Here is a 13,054-nt window from a genome sequence, read left to right on the forward strand (position 1 = left end):
GAGGCCAGTGTCTTAGCCATTAGGCCACTGGGGCACACTGGGTAGGGTCAATCACGCTGATGAGAGCCAGTTTTTTTTTCCTTTGCTTTTTCAAAGGGATCCCCAAAATTAGGGAAGTTAGGCAGCAGAAGGTTTACTGTGACCTGAGAAGGACCGGCATCCAATCACGGTGGTACACACACACACGCTCTCACTCATCTGAGCTACACGGCTACCAAGATGATCTCAGGTGCGCCGAGCTGGTACGGAACATATTGAACTGATCGACGACGAATTGTCTCTCAGACAGGCTTTTCACCTCTGAGCTCCCTGACTGACAGTGATCAGCTAGGTAGTGAAACAGTCAGCTGCTTCTAAGCCTTAAACAGCTGCATCTCGGCGCTTCCACGGAGAGATGATTTGAAAGCCGAACATCGCCCATTGGGAACACCTTTCTATCACTAGTTTAAGAGACTCTTAAGGTCTTGCAGAGGTGCCTGTCTAATAGCATGTGCTTTGCAAGCTATAGGTGTTTAGGCTGAGGCAGAATGCCTGTTAACAAAATGTTTTTCTAAAGGGGCCTCGCACTCTTTTCCAAGCAATGGTCACCATCCCCACCGAGTGTCACAATGTAGTCATGTCCTAGGACATCACCTGTTAGTCTCCATTTGTCTGCCACCAACACTTTAGGTTACAGAGTCACAACCGCACCCCGGAGACCAGAGGAGCCATTGGCGTTCTGGCGGCGCAGATTGGGCTGAAGATGGGACGCTTGAATCTCGCTGTTGGAGGCCGTCTGAAACTGACCCAAGCCTTTCCCTTGAATTAAATGTAAATAAGAAATGAACCCCAGAAGCACATGGAATCAATCACGTGTTTCCTTTGAGCCGTTTCAGAGACTGCTCCAGAGTTTACCTTGCACAGATGCGCAAAGATTAATGATGGGGGTGCACGCTTCCAGGCGTCTTACAACTGTAGGGACTGTTTAGAGACAATTCGTAGATTGTTCTCATTTCCCTCTATTCCCCGTGTTGCAGTGGTAGGATGACGTAAATTCCTGCTTCGACACGTAACGGCATTATAATCAAGTGCAGGAGCTGAGGGCTTTAGTTTTGTTTCGTTTTCCATGGCGTTCGTAAGCGCGCAAATCAAAGGCAATTCCTGCGTCTAACACGAATGTAAATGCTTTTGAAAGTGCAGTGTGGTGCAGCTTGTAAAATCCTTTTCCACATTTGTGGTTTGTTGATGTTTTTTCTGTCTGCCAAAGTTGCATTTTGACATCCGGACTGGGGGACTTTATCATTTGAACGTGAAGCCAGCCTTAAACCCTCTGAGGCGTGTCTGTCTGCCGGCACGAATCTTGTGAAAGGTATTTTTTTTAACGGAGAGCAACTTTAAAAAGGTTTCCGCAGCCAAATCGCAGTCCGTGTTTGATTATAGGAGGAATGCGGCGGCGGCGAGCTCGCATTTGTCGTGCTCGAGTGGTTAAGGCGATGGGCTCGAAATGCATTGGGGAGTCCCCGCGCAGGTTCGAAACCTGCGGACTCCGGCGTCTGCCGCACGTCGCCTTGTGCCTGCGCGGCAGAGGCGAAGTGCCGCTTTTCCTTTCCTGGTACTATAACAACGCGAAATCGCTTGGACCCGCTGCCATGGAAATCAATTCTTCAGATAACCACACATTTTGCGTTCGCACCTCTGGTGCTCTACTTATGCCTTTGAAAACCTAATGAATAAAGCTGAAAGAACCGACACGATATGTAGGTGCTGGTAAAGCACGCAGTAAAAAACTGTTAACAGCAAGGGTTTCAGTGGGTTAACTGAGGAGAAGGCGTGATCGCTAATTGTTGACTTTTTATTTGGTGTTAGAAACACTCTTACTGTGCATGACGTGCAACAAATGTAGCCACAGAAATTGCATCACGCTTTCATGTATGCTATTGCAGACACCAACGTTGCCTAGATAGAAAACCGAAATAGCCGTGGGTTTGCTTGCTGGTCTGAAGGATCTCTCTTCGAATCTCTATGATTTGTCAATGGAAGTAAAAGGCGCTGCAATCTCATACGTTCAGAATCAAACCCGCAGCTGTTGTTCGACTTTATTTCTTGACTAATTACAACTGAGTGTCGCATGAGCAGTTACGTAAACTTGTCTGGTATATTTGAACACAAATGCCGTTCTTCAATTAAAACTAACAGTACATTGTCAGGGACATTCAGTTCTATACAAACAAGAGACAGACAAGAGAATATTTCTACCTTTCATGTGGACTACGTGTTGACTTACTGATCGGAATAATTGAAAAGTTCGGGTTCATAGCCGATGCAGTGCGTGCTAATTAGAACAACAGCAACGCTGAGCTCTCAGCACCGTACTGAGCCCAGGTGTTTTTCTAAAGCTGTCAGGTGCAGTTCATTTACATGAAGGAAATCTCTTACTGGGTACGATTACAATACAGTAAGTAGCACAGGCTACTTAGGGAGTAGCCTGATGCGTTTAAAAACGACCCGAGCCAGGCAGAAGTCGAACTTACAATCTCCTGATCCGTAGTCAAACGTGTTATCCATTGCACCACTGACCCTGGTGCAACACTGCAGGACTGCAACCCGGTGAGCTCAGCACTGCAACTAGTAAAATACCCCCGGTCCATTCTTTTCCAAAAGTGAGAAACACCTGTTTTCTACATTTTGTCTGTTTTAAAACCATATCTCTTTAAACCAAACCAAGAGTTTGTCTTTTGCTCTGATATTCTGATTCATTTCGATTTCAAAGAAAAAAAAACTACCTTCCAAAGCATCATAAAATTGTCCCTTCTTCCAGACTCTACTTCTCTCTTGTAGTAGTACAGCAGACCTTTCCAGGTGAGCAGATCACAGAGTCCGAAATGAGCTTCCTCCATCAAGCAAAGTACCTGAACATGACTCTGTCATCATAAAAGCGCCCCTGTAATAAAGAAATTCAATCTGAAATCAAGAGGGCAGTTGCCTACTGAAATACAAGAAGTCATCAATTTTAACCTAGCAACACATTAAAGGCTGCATCTATACAAGTACGATTCTAGAAATGCTCACCAGATTACGTTTTAAGAAGGAACTGCGCTTCAGGTTCTGCCGAGATCTTAACTCGGATGGCAGGATTCAGAGTCCGGAGTGCGGACTGATTGCGCACGGAGGGTCCATATACTGTGGATCCCTCAGTGATCTTCCGCGTGTTCAAACAGCCAGCGTGTGACTCCCCTGTCCCCGTGACCTCATTGTTCTGCTCTCTCCTCTGTGCAGCCGAGCCCGATTCACGGTAAAGTGAAAAAAAATATGCCCTCAACGTGAGATTTACTCTGGAGCGAGGATAGATGTTACCTTTTTATCATTGAACAGGATGTATGTGATGTGGCGACTAGGTTCAATTTTGTATCCTCTTTAAAAGATTAAGGACTGGGGTGAGCGTGATTTACCACCCTTTCAGCTAAGAACCCGACGTGCGCACCGTTTAAGCTGCATAGACTCGGTCGTTTAACTCTTCTCCATTAGCAGGGTTAAGGTTAAAGAAAAAAAACATTGCTGACTTCTTTTTTTTTTGCCAGCCGCTAGCGCTGATTAGCAAGGTTTGTATTTCATGTTTTGCAAGTTGCATCCATTTTAAGAAAAACAAGTTGTGTTAAAGACAGGAAATGAATACTTGCATTTAATTAAGTCTAGCCGTAGACGGTTATCCACTGGGATTCAGACCCAGGGCTTCCTGCTTACTAGACAGGCGCTTTAATCAACTAAGCCACAGCACCCCGGGAGTGCTGTCCTTTTGCAGCCACTTGGACACACCACTCAGACACATCTGCATTCGGTGTGTGCTCCGCCTGCTCGCTGAGCAAGTTGCCACCTTTACATACAATAGCAACATCGACACCAAGAGAAAGGATGACAAATGGCTTTTATCTGGAACTTTTCATGTCCAAGGAGCTCAATGTGCTTTCTGCGTACAACAGGGCCACTGAACTCCACGCTGGCCACTGAACCACAGCAGTGGCTTGCTGGCTTGACATCTCCCAAGGAAAATGTTGAAATCGCATGTGGAACAGGAAAATGACCCGCGAGTACAAGGGAAAAAAAAGAAAAAGATCATCTGGAGCACGCCAACCCAGTTGGGACAGCCCAGTTTTGTTGATGAGGTGGCCGAGTGGTTAAGGTGATGGATTACTAATCCATTGTGCTTTTCATGCATGGGTTCAAATCCCATCCTTGTTGGTTTCCATTCTGTTTTTGATCCCTATTGCTCAATGCACAGTGAAAGCATTGCATACATGTGTCTGACAATGAGAAATGGGCCCCTGAGACAGTCATTTGCCTGTTTCACAAATGATCGTATTTTACTAGAGATTCTGTTTGGGATTCAGATGTGCATTCGGACAGCAATCCCTTTCAAGAAATGATACGTTCTGGATGAGGTCAAAGGTGCATCATTTGGACACTTTGTGGGCTTGAAATACAAAGAAAATCATGTTCTATGGTACAAGATAAATACAAAACTTAAGCTTTTATTATAATTAGATTTGTTTATAAAGCATAAGCAATCATTTATTACATTAATATATGTAAAAATAACATTTTAGCATCATACGTTTAGTATATTTAGTCCCTAATGCTGAAAGAAATGATCATAGAACATGACTTCTAACCTTACCTGCGGTGTTTTTGATCCCTATTGCTCAATGCACAGTGAAAGCATTGCATACATGTGTCTGACAATGAGAAATGGGCCCCTGAGACAGTCATTTGCCTGTTTCACAAATGATCGTATTTTACTAGAGATTCTGTTTGGGATTCAGATGTGCATTCGGACAGCAATCCCTTTCAAGAAATGATACGTTCTGGATGAGGTCAAAGGTGCTGGAACACTGTATTTAGGATGTGTTTGCAGTTATTCTGTGTTTCTAGCTTCAACCCAGTGATATATATATATATATGCTCACTGATTTTTTGGTACATGCCCAGGGCAATAATCATTATGAGGATTTATTTCCATATGTGCTAGAGGTAGTGTTGTGAAATTCTTCAACACACTGGATCGCAGGTTTAAACCTGCACTCTTACTCCTTAAATACCAACAAATGCAGATATGTAGCAATCATATTGTAGCTGACACTCATTTGCCTGTTTCACAAATGATCATATTTTACTAGAGATTCTGTTTGGGATACGGATGTGCATTCTGACAACAATCTCTTTCAAAAAATGATTTTACCTTATCGCAGCTTTGCCCCTCTTGCCTCTTTGGAAAATATCTCCATCTTGTGGTCGTTGTTGGTAATGTCTAGACAATATCTCCATCATGTGGTCGTTGTTGGTAATGTCTTCTTATGCCCTTTTTTTATTTCAATTCTTTATTAGTTGATTCTAGAATCTCTACAATAGAGCTGAAAATATCAGTTTTGTAGCAGACAATATGACATTAGTTATAGTCCAATTAAGACTTTATTACCCTGTTTGTAACATAACAAATTAAAATTGATTAAAACTAAGTTTGGAACACCAGGGAACATAAAAAATGATTTTTAGGAAAACCATGAGGTTCTCTGTGTCCGATGCCTGCAAGGGGAGAAAGCTAGAATCCTTTGCTTTTTCAAAATTTGAAAATAAACATCATATAACAACAGCTTTCATTCCTAGGAGTGAAAAATAACCATTTTTGAAGACATATTAGTTTCTAAAACACTACAATAAAGTTAAAAACATCTGTTTTATATTACTTTTAGTATTTTTAGTGAAATTAGTCATTTATTGCACTATTTTTAATATAATCTCTAATTAAAAGTGAATAGAATTAAGTTTGGAGCAACAAGGAACACAAAAAAAAAAGATTTTAAGGAAAAAAATGATGTCTTCTGTGCCAGGTGCCTGAAAGGGGAGAAAGCTAGAATCCTACCCAGGCTCCTGGAGCTCTGTCCTGGCTAAAGGAGGGTGAATCCATCCCATTCAAAGCTCCATGAAAAAATGATATTTTTAAATTTGAAAAAAAAAACATTATAGAACAACATCTCTTGGTCCACAGAGTGCAAAAATCCAACTTTGAAGAAAATCCATTGACTGATCCCCGAATCCTGAAGTTTCTTCGCATAATATCGGGCTTGCAACCACTTTCTGGAAAATGATGAAAAATGCCAAAAATGAAAAAAAAGTTGTCAATTCTAGAGCCTAAGAGGAAAACAAGACAAATGTATATCTCCAAATAATTTTATGTGCTTCAGAAGAGCCCAGGAAAGTTTTTTGCATACATGAAACCACGCCCGTTTGCACGTAAGCAGACATGGTTGCACACACGACTGCATGAAAGCACGCGTGCATGTGAAATCATCCTGTTAAGCATTTGAAAAGCCGCACCACGGCGCACTTGAAATAGCTCTTACATTAGTGGTCGACACAGGAATCGCCTTTTTATTTACGCTCTTACCAACGCGATGGAAACTAAAACAAAGCAAAGCAGAGCAAAACAAAACGAACAAACGAAAACCCTCACGTCCCGCACTTGCATATAACGCCGTTACGTGCCCAAGCGGTATTGTACGTCATCCTAGCACTGCACCCCGGGGCCTACGGTATATGGGAATGAGCACACGCCACGAGTCGCGCTTTTGTCGTGGTCGAGTGGTTAAGGCGATGGGCTCGAAATGCGTTGGGGCTTCCCCGCGCAGGTTCGAAACCTGCCGACTCCGGCGTCTCCCGCACGTCGCCTTTTGCCTGCACGGCAGAGGCGAAGTGCCGCTTCTCCTTTCCTGGTACTATAACAACGCGAAATCGCTTGGACCCGCTGCCATGGAAAGCAAGTCTTCAGATAACCACACGCCACGAATCGTCTGAAATCACTCCCTACAGCTGTAAGGCGCCTTGAAGCGTGCACCCCCAACATTCTTCTTTGCGCATCTGTGAAAGGTAAACTCTTGAGCAAACTCTGAACCAGCTCTAAGGAAACTAATCCGATTAGACGTTACTTTGACTCATCCTTTAACAGTTTTCAGTCTCTGTCTTTAAACACCTTGATCAGTCACATTCAAGCCACAAGTACTCTTCTCAGATGTTGCACAAACAAATCCTAATGTCTTGAAAGCATTGCAGCATGTTTGTGTCCCACTTCCCGTGGCTGCAGGACGACTGACACGAACGGACAAACTCAATCTGTGGCGTTTAGCGTGACAAAGTCTTGCAGGCATCGTGCTGTCTTACTGCAATACTATACCACTTGAGGACACAGTCCATCTGGCCATGAAACTCATTTGAACGTCTAGCTACAGCAACTAACAATAACATGATTTATTCAGGATGTGTGGAATCAGCACGTCCCGGAGACAGCTTCTGAAATCGTGAGCATTCTCTGGTGGTGTCCTGGAGGGATCCCCCGGGCATGTGTTGGTGGTATAGTGGTGAGCATAGCTACCTTCCAAGCAGTTGACCCGGGTTCGATTCCCGGCCAACGCAGTGGCAAGTGTTTTCAAATGCTGTCACAAGCCTTGGATTGTGACTAGCAAAGCAAAGCCTTTTGAAAGAGCTAAAGCACTGCAAAACGGAATTGAAGGAGAATCTTACAGGGGATTCTGAGCGGTGTCTAAATAAATAAATTCACAGCGTCCGCGGATGGCATTTTGCAGCTGGAAGTAGATGTCGACGCTTTTTGCACACAGCACCAAAAAAGCGTCTTTTTTGACGGTACAGGCATTGAGCATTGGTGGTTCATTGTTAGAACTCTCGCCTGCCACGCAGGAGGCTTGGTTTCGATTCCTGGCCAATGCAGTGGCTTTTGCAGCGAACGGCTCCATCACTTGCATCCCAACTTTTGCAACTCGCAACTGAAAACCCACTGAAGCTAAGCAGGTGTGAGCCAGGTCAGTACCTGGATGAGGGTGAGCTACAGGGAAAAACAAAGCTTCCAGCTGGAAGTGGTGTTAATGGGGCCAGCGGGGAGGCACTCACCCTGAGGTCTGTGCGGGTCCCAATCTCCCAATATAGTGACGGAGAAGCTGTGTTGTAAAAGGGCGCTGTCTTTTGGATGAGATGTAAAACCGAGGTCACAGCGCTCTGTGGTCATTAAAAATGACCACCAAAACCTTTGACAAAAGCTCTTGGTAATTGATGGTCTTCAATAATGTTTCTCCTTCAGGTACATTTAAAATCAGCTGAATAATGCTGTGAAACCATGAAACTGCATGAGAAAGCCCGTACACTGAATTACACGGCTTTCTATTCAAAGGAGGACAAAAGAAATTCCCTGAGTTCGATTTTTTGCAGCACAGAGAGGGGCACTGTCATGAGGCCGGTTAGCTCAGTTGGTTAGAGTGTGGTGCTAATAACGCCAAGGTCGAGGGTTCGATCCCCGTATGGGCCATGTCCTTTTCTCCTCTCTTACCAAAGCTGTTAGGTTCCTTTCCGTGGTGAGATGGGTTGTCCTGCAACGCTGCCACACAGTGCCGACAGACAAGAGTGTTGCGGGAGAAGAGAAAAGTGTTTGAAGATTTAAGAGTGTCTTAGGTGGAGCCAAAATCAAGTGTCACAAATGCAAGTGGGAAGATTTCCAATGTTTAATATGGTCAAAATAAGCGGAAGTTACCAGCTGGTCCGGCACAGTCTGCCATGCTTTTGTCATATACTGTAAAGTGGTGTCGAACTGGAGCCTCACCATTTGCATATGTGAGGCTCCAGTTATACATCGATTGTCACATTAAATGACAAATGAAGAGAGGTAAAGCAGCTGGAGAGGTTTTCTTACAACTTTTGAGCTGACACAGTTTTGGAAAATGTTTCCTTCACGCTGCACTGTACAATATAGGCAGCCAAGAGTCTCCAAAACAAAACAGAATTGACAGATAGGAGAAAATTCCCACTCGTCCTGAAGTTCCCAAAATCCAGCACTGAGCGTAAACAAAGTGTCTAAGTAGTGTGGGAATGTTAAACCTAACCCTAGCTGGAGTTTGAGCAATCCAGCACTGAGAGTAAAAAGATGAGTCAAAGTAACGTCTAATCAGATTAGTTTCCTTAGAGCTGGTTCAGAGTTTGCTCAAGAGTTTACCTTTCACAGATGCGCAAAGAAGAATGTTGGGGGTGCAGGCTTCAAGGCGCCTTACAGCTGTAGGGAGTGATTCAAGACGATTCGTGGCGTGTGCTCGTTCCCATATACCTTACGCCCTTGGGTGCAGTGCTAGGATGACGTACAATACCGCTTGGGCCCGTAACGGCGTTATATGCAAGTGCGGGACGTGAGGGTTTTCGTTTGTTTGTTTTGTTTTGCTCTGCTTTGCTTTGTTTTGCTTTCCATCGCGTTGGTAAGAGTGTAAATAAAAAGGCGATTCCTGCGTCTACCACTAATGTAAGAGCTATTTCAAGTGCGGCGTGGTGCGGCTTTTCAAATGCTCAACAGGATGACTTCGCATGCATGCGTGCTTTCATGCAGTCGTTTGTGCAACCATGTCTGCTTACGTGCAAACGGGCGTGGTTTCATGTATGCATGTATGGGCTCTTCTGAAGCACATAAAATTATTTGGAGATATACATTTGTCTTGTTTTCCTCTTAGGCTCTAGAATTGATAACTTCTTTTTCATTTTTGGCATTTTTCATCGTTTTCCAGAAAGTGGTTGCAAGCCCGATATCATGCGAAGAAACTTCAGGATTCGGGGATCAGTCAATGGATTTTCTTCAAAGTTGGATTGTTGCTCTCTGTGGACCAAGAGATGTTGTTCTATAATGTTTTTTTTCAAATTTAAAAATATCATTTTTTCATGGAGCTTTGAAGGGGATGGATTCACCCTCCTTTAGCCAGGACAGAGCTCCAGGAGCCTGGGTAGGATTCTAGCTTTCTCCCCTTGCAGGCACCTGGCACAGAAGACATCATTTTTTTCCTTAAAATCTTTTTTTTTTGTGTTCCTTGTTGTTACAAACTTAATTTTAATCACTTTTAATTAGAGATTTTATTAAAAATAGTGCAAAAAATGACAAATTTCACACAAAATAATTTAATATAAAACGGATGTTTTTAACTTTATTGTAGTGTTTTAGAAACTAATATGTCTTCAAAAATGGTTGTTTTTCACTCCTAGGAATGAAAGCTGTTGTTAAATGATGTTTATTTTCAAATTTTGAAAAAATCAAAGGATTCTAGCTTTCTCCCCTTGCAGGCATCGGACACAGAGAACCTCATGGTTTTCCTAAAAATCATTTGTTATGTTCCCTGGTGTTCCAAACTTAGTTTTAATCAATTTTAATTTGTTATTATGTTAAAAACAGGGTAATAAGTTTCTAATTGGACTATAAATAATGTCATATTGTCTGCTATAAAACTGATGTTTTCAACTCCATTGTAGAGATTCTAGAATCAACTAATAGAGAATTAAAATAAAAAAGGGCATAAGAAGACATTACCAACAACGACCACAAGATGGAGATGTTGTCTAGACATTACCAACAACGACCACAAGATGGAGATATTGTCCAAAGAGCCAAGAAGGGCAAAGCCGCGATAAGGAGATTGCGGTCAGAATGCACATCCGTATCCCAAACAGAATCTCTAGTAAAATATGATCATTTGTGAAACAGGCAAATGAGTGTCTGCTACAATATGATTGCTACATATCTGCATTTGTTGGTTTTTAAGGAGTAAGAGTGCAGGCGGTTTAAACCTGCGATCCAGTGTGTTGAAGTATTTCACAACACTACCCCTAGCACATCTGGAAATAATTCCTCATAATGATTATTGCCCTGGGCATGTACCAAAAAATCAGTGAGCATATACATATATCGCTGTGTTGAAGCTAGAGACACAGAATAAGTGCAAACACATCCTAAATACAGTGTTCCTGCACCTTGACCTCATCCAGAATGTATCGTTTTTTGAAAGCGATTGCTGTCAGAATGCACAACTGAATCCCAAACAGAATCTCTAGTCAAATATGATCATTTGTGAAACAGGCAAATGAGTCTCTCAGGTGCCCATTGCTCATTTTCAGACACATTTATGCAATACTTTCACCATGCGTTGAGCAATAGGGATTAAAGATACCAGAGGTAAGGTTTAAAAGTGATTCTGAGGTGCAACACATCAGCGAAACAGCTAGGCATCTGAAATGCGGGGTTTGAGAGCCCTTCAGGGAACACCGTACCCTAAAGGTACCAGAAGTCCACTAGTATAAGCATTAAGTCACTGTCAGCCCTGTTGCAATGTGATTGCTACATATCTTCATTTCTTTGGTTTTTAAGGAGTAAGAGTGCAGGGGGTCTAAATCTGCGATCCAGTGTGTTGAAGTATTTCACAACACTACCTGTAGCCCGTCTGGAAATAAATCCTCATTCTGATTATTGACCTGGGCATGTACCAATAAATCACTGAGCATATATATATATCACTGTGTTGAAGCTAGAGACCTGTATGTAATATGATGCTAAAATGTCATTTTCACATATATTAATGTATTAAATGATTGCTTATGCTTTATAAACAAATCTAATTAAAATAAAATCTTAAGTTTTGTATTTATCTTGTACCATAGAACATGATTTTCTTTGTATTTCAAGCCCACAAAGTGTCCAAATGACGCACTACATGATAAAAGGAAGATTATCACATGCATATCTGTATAATCTTCCTCATGAATATGCATTCCTTTCATTACCTTTTAATTTTTAAAATGAACTCAAGTTGTGTATAATGTAATAATTTAAGTAGAATAGATTCAAATAATATAATGATCCAGTGTGTTGCACTACTTCACTGCTTCACTGCTCTATGCCGTCTGGAAATAAATCCTCAGACTGCTTACTGCCCTGGGCTTGTACCAATAAATTACAGGAGCACATCTATATATCACTGCGTTGAAGCAGGAGACACACAATCACTGCAAACACATCCTAAATACAGTGTTCCAGCACCTTTGACCTCATCCAGAACGTATCATTTCTTGAAAGGGATTGCTGTCCGAATGCACATCTGAATCCCAAACAGAATCTCTAGTAAAATACGATCATTTGTGAAACAGGCAAATGACTGTCTCAGGGGCCCATTCCTCATTCGCGCCTCTTTGCTTGCGACGGAACACACCGACTGGAGGCGGACAACATAGTCGGCAGGATTCGAACTTGTGCAGGGAGACCCCAATGGATTTCTAGTCCATCGCCTTAACCACTCGGCCACGACTACAGCAAACCCCGTTCCCACTGCGTTCTTGCTACAATCTTACCTGGATCGCGAGGCGCCGGCGGAAGCCTATTTCAAAGTTGTTCTCCGTTTCAAAAAACATTTCCAAAATACAAGCCTTGCAGACAGACACGCCTCAGAGGACTTAAGGGTGGCTTCATGTCGGAATGATAAAGTCTCCCCGTCCGGACATGAAAATGCCACTTTGTTACACACAAAATAAGAATCAACAACAGAGAAATGCCCACAACAGCTATACACAGAAAACATGCAGGACACTGCTCATGATGTTTCCCTAGCCGAAACAGTGCGTTTTTCCAAGCCATTTGACAGAGCCCGCCCACTGAAAACTGCAGCAGATCGTGTAAAGACGTTCAACTTTGTAACTACTGCACGCACAGGAAGCAGAATAAATTCGTCTTTTCAAACTGTCAAAGGTTTGCTTTGCGAATGCCGCAGGACATCGCACAATCTCTTTTGAACAGGGACAAACGATTTCTTATGGGGTGCAGTAAGTACTGTTACTGTCACTGCACGATACCGACGTTGGCCTACTATACCATGTTCAGCCACTGCTAGAAAATGTACGGCTCTAGCACCAGAGCAAACAACAGGAGGGCCGACGTCGAACAGGCACACGTGTCAGACATGGAGAGCGATGAGAACGGGATTCGAACCCATGCGTGCAGAGCACAATGGCTTAGCAGTCCATCACCTCAACCACTCAGCCACCTTGTCGGCGAAACTGGGCTGTCCGGACATGGGTTGGCGCGCTCCAGATGATCTTTTTCTTTTTTTTCCCCTCGTACTCGAGGGTCATTTTCCTGTTCCACATGCGATTTCAACATTTTCCTTGGGAGATGTCAAGCCAGCAAGCCACTGCTGTGGTTCAGTGGCCAGTGTGGAGTTCAGTG

The 13,054-nt window shown here is 43.0% G+C and overlaps 2 non-coding genes across 2 annotated transcripts; both read left to right on the forward strand.

Annotated features, from left to right (window-relative positions):
• Positions 1–4,133: 4,133 nt before the first annotated feature.
• trnas-acu (transfer RNA serine (anticodon ACU)) lies at positions 4,134–4,215 on the forward strand. The gene has a single exon. It is a non-coding gene; the product is annotated as a tRNA-Ser (tRNA).
• Positions 4,216–7,368: 3,153 nt separating this feature from the next.
• Positions 7,369–7,440, forward strand: trnag-ucc (transfer RNA glycine (anticodon UCC)). Its single transcript has one exon. It is a non-coding gene; the product is annotated as a tRNA-Gly (tRNA).
• Positions 7,441–13,054: the final 5,614 nt, after the last annotated feature.

The sequence above is a fragment of the Lepisosteus platostomus genome, unplaced genomic scaffold, assembly GCF_059453375.1.
Source record: "Lepisosteus platostomus isolate fLepPlt1 unplaced genomic scaffold, fLepPlt1.hap1 Scaffold_30_H1, whole genome shotgun sequence".
Lineage (NCBI taxonomy): Eukaryota > Metazoa > Chordata > Actinopteri > Semionotiformes > Lepisosteidae > Lepisosteus > Lepisosteus platostomus.